The following is a 6,276-nucleotide window of genomic DNA, read 5'->3' as shown; positions in this document are numbered from 1 at the left end:
GGACATATGTGGAACGCTAACCATGTGGGAGATCATACAAATAAATGTGTGTATGGGTGCATGTGTTACCGTGTACCTGCTCACCAAAGGGGGCAGCAGGAGGCAACTCACAGGTATGAAAGGAACCCTGGGGTTGGAATATAAAATCCCTGAGTTGACTGATCACCATCAGGAGTTCAGCCATCTGGCAGCATGGCTGATGTTTATTCATTCAACAGCTACTTCAGATTCGACATAGGAACATCAACTCCTCTCCCCAGAATGATATTTGATCTCTTCATATGTCAAAACATGCAATCATCAGTTGCTAAGCAAAATAAAATTCCTATCAATTGTGATACAGGCAGCCAGGATGAGCAGTGGGCTGCAGCTGAATAGGTAGCCTGTGGTTCACCCCAAATTGGGTCCAAGGCCTAATCAAGACATTACTCTGAAGCAGCAAATACTTAAAAATCAGCTGCATAACGGCAATGTTAGAATGACCAACCTGACAGAGTAGAGTGGGGTAAGTTTATTCTTATTTATTCATTTTTCAGGATCCAGCTGTTAATTGCAAGGCCAGCATTTAATACCCATCCCTAATTGCCATTCAGAAGGTGATGGTGAACTGCACTTTTGAACAGTCATGGTTCATCTGGTGAAGGTTCCCCAACACTTCTGTTGTGTAGGGAGTTCTAGGATTTATATCCAACAATATACTGGATGGTGGACAATAAAGAAGATTATCTAAGATTAAAACAGACCAAGGGGTGCAGGAATACAGTTCCCCGAAAGTGGTGTGCAGTAAGGAGGGGCTGGTTGATATTTGGGAAGTTGCAGTTTCCCATAACAACAACCCTGTTATTTCTGCACCATTCCAAAATCTGCCCTCTTCTCTGCTTCTCAATGTCCCAAGGATCATTTGGGTGCCTATAGAAGACTGTCAATACAGTGGTTGCTCCCTTCCTGTTTGTGACTTCCACATGTCGTGGCTCAATAGACAATCCCTTCACAAATTCCTCCCTTTCTACTTCTGTAATCCAATCCCTGATCATCTGTGGAATTCTTTGCCAATCTGTGGAATTCTTTGCCACAGAAAGTAGTTGAGGCTGGTTCCAATATTTAAGAGGAGGTTAGATTTGGCCCTTGTGGCTCGGGGGATCAGAGGGTATAGTGAAAAGGCAGGAACCGGGTACTGATCAGCCATGATCATAATGAATGGCGGTGTAGGCTTGAAGGGCCAAATTACCTACTCCTATACCTATTTTTCTATGTTTCTATATTTCTATGCTACTTCCTCCCTCCTTTATCCCCCTTCCAATCACTCTTAAAACATCTAAACACTGGTATCTGCATCAGCTAATCTTTTCCTTGCATTAGTAGGTCTCTGTAACAAACTGCAATATCATTCCACATACTGATCCATGCTCATCATCGTAATGCCACATACTTATCCATGCTCTCTAAGTTCATCATAAGGATAATATTCATAACATTCATGAGGTTGTTACCAGGACTGTGGGGCTTGAGTTATAAGGAGAGGCTGGATAGGCTGAGAATTCTTTTGTTGGCGAGTAGGAGGTTGAAAGGTAACCTTTTAGAGATCTTCCCAAAAGCAGTGAGACTACTGAACAACTGAATGAACTGCTCATACTAGATTCAGATTTCAGATATATTGTCAGAGTACATACATGACATCACATGCAACCCTGAGATTCTTTTTCCTGTGGGCGAGGCAGAATTACCACTTATCAGTAATGTAAAAAAAAACTGTACATAATGTACGCATGTAAATAAATAAAGAACTGTGAACAGATAACAAATGTAAAATACTTACTGTGGAATACAGAGAGAATTTTAAAAATCAATAAAGTGCACAAGTAAGAATCCTTGCCCGACTGTGGAAGGGTACCAGTTATTCCTGAAACTCGTAGTGTGAGTCTTGTGGCGCCTATACCTCCTTCTTGATGGTAATAGCGAGAACAGATCTTGTGCTGGGTGGTGTGGATCCTTGGCAATTACTGTTCTAAGACTCTACTATTTCTTAAACAATATTTATTTTACATACCTGTATCTTCTTTGGCTTGGCTTCGCGGACGAAGATTTATGGAGGGGGTAAAAAGTCCACGTCAGCTGCAGGCTCGTTTGTGGCTGACAAGTCCGATGCGGGACAGGCAGACACGATTGCAGCGGTTGCAGGGGAAAATTGGTTGGTTGGGGTTGGGTGTTGGGTTTTTCCTCCTTTGCCTTTTGTCAGTGAGGTGGGCTCTGCGGTCTTCTTCAAAGGAGGTTGCTGCCCGCCAAACTGTGAGGCGCCAAGATGCACGGTTTGAGGCGTTATCAGCCCACTGGCGGTGGTCAATGTGGCAGGCACCAAGAGATTTCTTTAGGCAGTCCTTGTACCTTTTCTTTGGTGCACCTCTGTCACGGTGGCCAGTGGAGAGCTCGCCATATAACACGATCTTGGGAAAGCGATGGTCCTCCATTCTGGAGACGTGACCCATCCAGCGCAGCTGGATCTTCAGCAGCGTGGACTCGATGCTGTCGACCTCTGCCATCTCGAGTACTTCGACGTTAGGGGTGTAAGCGCTCCAATGGATGTTGAGGATGGAGCGGAGACAACGCTGGTGGAAGCGTTCTAGGAGCCGTAGGTGGTGCCTATATACATACCTGTATATACTGCATATATATCACTTGTCTATGTGTGTGTGTGTGTGTGTGTGTGTGTGTGTGTGTGTGTGTGTGTGTGTGTGTGGGTGTGTGTGTGGGTGTGTGTGTGTGTGTGTGTGTGTGTGTGTGTGTAGGGGTCCAGAGCACTACTCCAGCACCTCTGTAAATAAAATGCCCTACAGTGAACACAAGTTGAAGGAATGGCTCTCTTTCTATTTACAGCATGGTAATGTTAAGCAGACACTGATAAACTTTTCTTTTTTGGATTAGTTTTGGTTCTGCTCCAGGTGTTGCTAAATTAAAGAGGGAATCAGGGACATTTTGTTTAACATTTATACACAGTCAGCATGCAACGGATAGGAAACGAGTGCGAACTGCCACCTTCTGATATTGTACTTGAAAGACCCGAAATACGGTGCTGCAAATTGTTTATAAGATTAGAAAGAAACTACAGAAAATTAATGGAGACAATTTTGTTGTTGCTTGTTAAGATTTCTCCGAACTTCCCCTTTTTAACTGCTTTTTGAGCTTCTAGAGTTTTTGTGCCAGGTTGCTCATTCAGTCTATGCCATGATCACACTGAATCCTCACTTAGTCTTCTAAAAGACTCATGGCCCTCAGTGACCACTCAGTGAACACAGACTTCACATTGAATTGCACGATGATTCGCTGATGTTGTAAAACAAAGATGAAATCGGCAGAAGTCTCACATCAAGCTTTTATTGCTGACTTGTTCCTGGAACTTTCGTGAGGAGTTAGAGACTGTTTTGCTTCTGTTTCAGATGGAACATATCACAAAGGCGAATGGAGCACCTTAAAACACGGAAATTTAAAGCAAGCATGACAATGAGATCGAACTTGTGAAAACAAGTATTTGCTTTTGAGCATTTTGGGATCTTTAAAAGGCTCAGCAGCCTCTGTTCATTAGGGAGTGAAAATGCATGTCTCATTTTCTTGGGCTCTTGCTCTCTCCTCAATTAATAAGATCATTTTTCTCTAGTTACTAAATAGAGCTTCTCTATTCCAAAATAATGGGATGTAAGTTACACCAGTAGATGATTCAGTGAGAGAAGATCATGGAATTAATAATTTTCAATCATTTATGGACAAATTGTACTCTGTTTTCAGTAGATCACCCCTAAATCAAAAGAACTATCTAAATGTGCCTCTCAACTTGAACAACAAATTTGCAAAATAGGCCACGTTCTGGGTACCAATTTCGAACAGATTCAACAGTGTGGCAAAATTATGAAGCACTGTGTTTTCATTTTGAAAAAGCAATGAAGAATGAAACAAGATCTGGGAGTGACAGAAAAACCTATGAAGGTCATTTGAAAAGACTCTCTTCAGAACAGTTTCGATGGACTTAGCTCCAATGCATGACACGTTGCATGAACTTGGTTTACTGCCAAGAGCGTTTACAGAAACACACTTCTATGATTGTTTATGCAGACAAAGTGATCCAACGGAGCATAAGATCATTGCATGGACTGAAGGAGCAACCTGATACAGAAACTCTAGAACCTCAAAGGGCAGTTGAAAAGGGCAAAAACTACAGGGCAAAGTTTTAAGGCGAGGGGGAAATATTTAACAGGGACTAGAGGGGCAACTCTTTCACACAAAGGATGGTGGGTATATGCAACAAGTTGCCAGAGGAAGTTGTAGAAGTGGGTAAAATTCAGATATGTAAAAGACATTTGGACAGGTACATGGATAGGAAAGGATTAGAAGGATATGCTGGCAAATGAAATGAGCTCACATACGCAATTTGGTCTCATGGGCAGGTTGAGCTGAAGATTCTCTTTCCACTCTGTATACCCCTAAGACTCTAAACAGCTCTCTCTCTCGCATCAGGCTTGAGAGGTGCAATTGGAGAAGCTGGATCAATTAACCAGAGAAAATTTTGTAGATGGTACACACTGCAACCACTGGTGGAGGGAATAAATATTTTAGGATGTGGATGAGTTATGAATCAAAAGAGTTCATTTATTCTGTATGATGTTGAGCTTCTTGGAGGTTTCATGAAGCCATGCTGACACAAGTAAAGGTTTGACTGGAGCCGTAATAGTTCTACAGGGTTTCTCGGCCATTTCAGAGTAAACATTTGAATTTGGTCTGGACTCACATGAAGGGCAGTCCTAGAAGTCTGGCAGATTGTCTCCACTGGGGACATTGGTGAATCTGATGAGTTTTTATGCCCAATGTTATCAAGATTAGCTGTTGCTTATCAAACATCCAGATTACTAACAAGGTTAAATTCCACAACTGCCATCATGACCTTTGAAAGGAGGTCTCTGGATTGCCAGTTGGAGTTTCTGAATTACTTGTGTAGAAATTTAACTGCTGTGTAATTTAAATGTGTAATTCTTTTAAACAGTGGCAAGAATGGGAATGGGCATCTGCTTCTCCACAGCAAAGTCCAAGAGTGCTGTAGCACCTGAGGGACGACTATTGCACATAAATGAGATGAGAGGCAAGTCTCTTGCCTTTTATGGCAATGGCCTCCAGAGGTCTATTTAAGGATACTACTCACATCTGATGATGATTCATATTCATCATCTTTACCATATGTCCATACATTTATTTGCAGGGTCCCTCTCTTTCTTTCTTCTTTTCTTTGGCTTGGCTTCGCGGACGAAGATTTATGGATTTATGGATTTATGGAGGGGGTCCCTCTAATGGTCCTTTATTAACAGTTCAGAAGGAGTATAGGTGTTTTAAGCCACTAGTGTGTTACCAACTACCACACCCAAATGATTTGAATGCCACTTGCAACAGCCAGGTACAAAGATGTACTTGTGTGTATATCATGTCAAAATTCAGTGGTGGTTTTATCTCAGCAACTCCTGATTCAATGTCAGGGAAGAAAAAAAACAAAAATGGAAAATTGTAGAAAGTAGAGAACAATAATAAAAAGTAGCATGGGATGGGAGATAATGCAAGATGAAGCAAACTAAAACCTAAAAAGTAGGTGTTTTCATTTTTCTTATTGTTTGTTACTTTAACAACTTTGTCAGTTTGTTACTTTAATTTAGAATAAAGTAATCTCTGGGTTCATTTTCCATTTGAAAAAATATATTGTGATAAATACTGTAATCAAATCAGAGTTTACTAAGCAGCAGAATGCCATTTATAGTGGCGGTTTCCATGACCAATGCCAATGTTGGTCTTAAATGAAAACCAATAGAAAGAATCTATCGACCACAAAACATCATATGCAGAAACAGATAATCATGGGATGTATTTTCCAGCTCAGTCACGCAAAGAAGCAGAGAAACTGTTTCTCACACTACCCATGGCATTGCATCTAATTCTTTTAAACAGTGGCAAGTATAATTTGGTTTTGTTTGAACATGGCCATTTCTAGACAGCTGCAAATCAAACAGTGGTGACGAGGTCTCTTCATAAAGCATCTTGTCACTGTCTGTTTGGAAATGACTGATCACGAGGGCAGCTTGTCATTTCTGGGTTTAATCAAAGGTAATTCATAGATATTTTTAATATATACATTCAAGGAGAATGTAAAGACAAAGAAGGCCATGTTTACCTTGCGAGCAATTGCATTTGGGGTTTTTTTGAAAGCAAAGGATACAATGCCATACACAGTGTATGAACCTGCTCCACAGC

The 6,276-nt window shown here is 41.3% G+C and overlaps 1 long non-coding RNA gene across 1 annotated transcript in view; it reads left to right on the top strand.

Annotated features, from left to right (window-relative positions):
* The first annotated feature begins 390 nt into the window (after window positions 1-390).
* Window positions 391-6,276, top strand: part of LOC138736967 (uncharacterized) — a 56,823-nt gene continuing 50,937 nt past the window's right edge. Inside the window, exon 1 of the long non-coding RNA XR_011340699.1 lies at window positions 391-505. This is a non-coding gene — a long non-coding RNA (uncharacterized lncRNA). The remainder of the gene's footprint in view (window positions 506-6,276) is intronic.

This window comes from Narcine bancroftii, chromosome 1, assembly GCF_036971445.1.
Source record: "Narcine bancroftii isolate sNarBan1 chromosome 1, sNarBan1.hap1, whole genome shotgun sequence".
Lineage (NCBI taxonomy): Eukaryota > Metazoa > Chordata > Chondrichthyes > Torpediniformes > Narcinidae > Narcine > Narcine bancroftii.
This window is presented reverse-complemented; position numbering and strand designations above follow the sequence as displayed.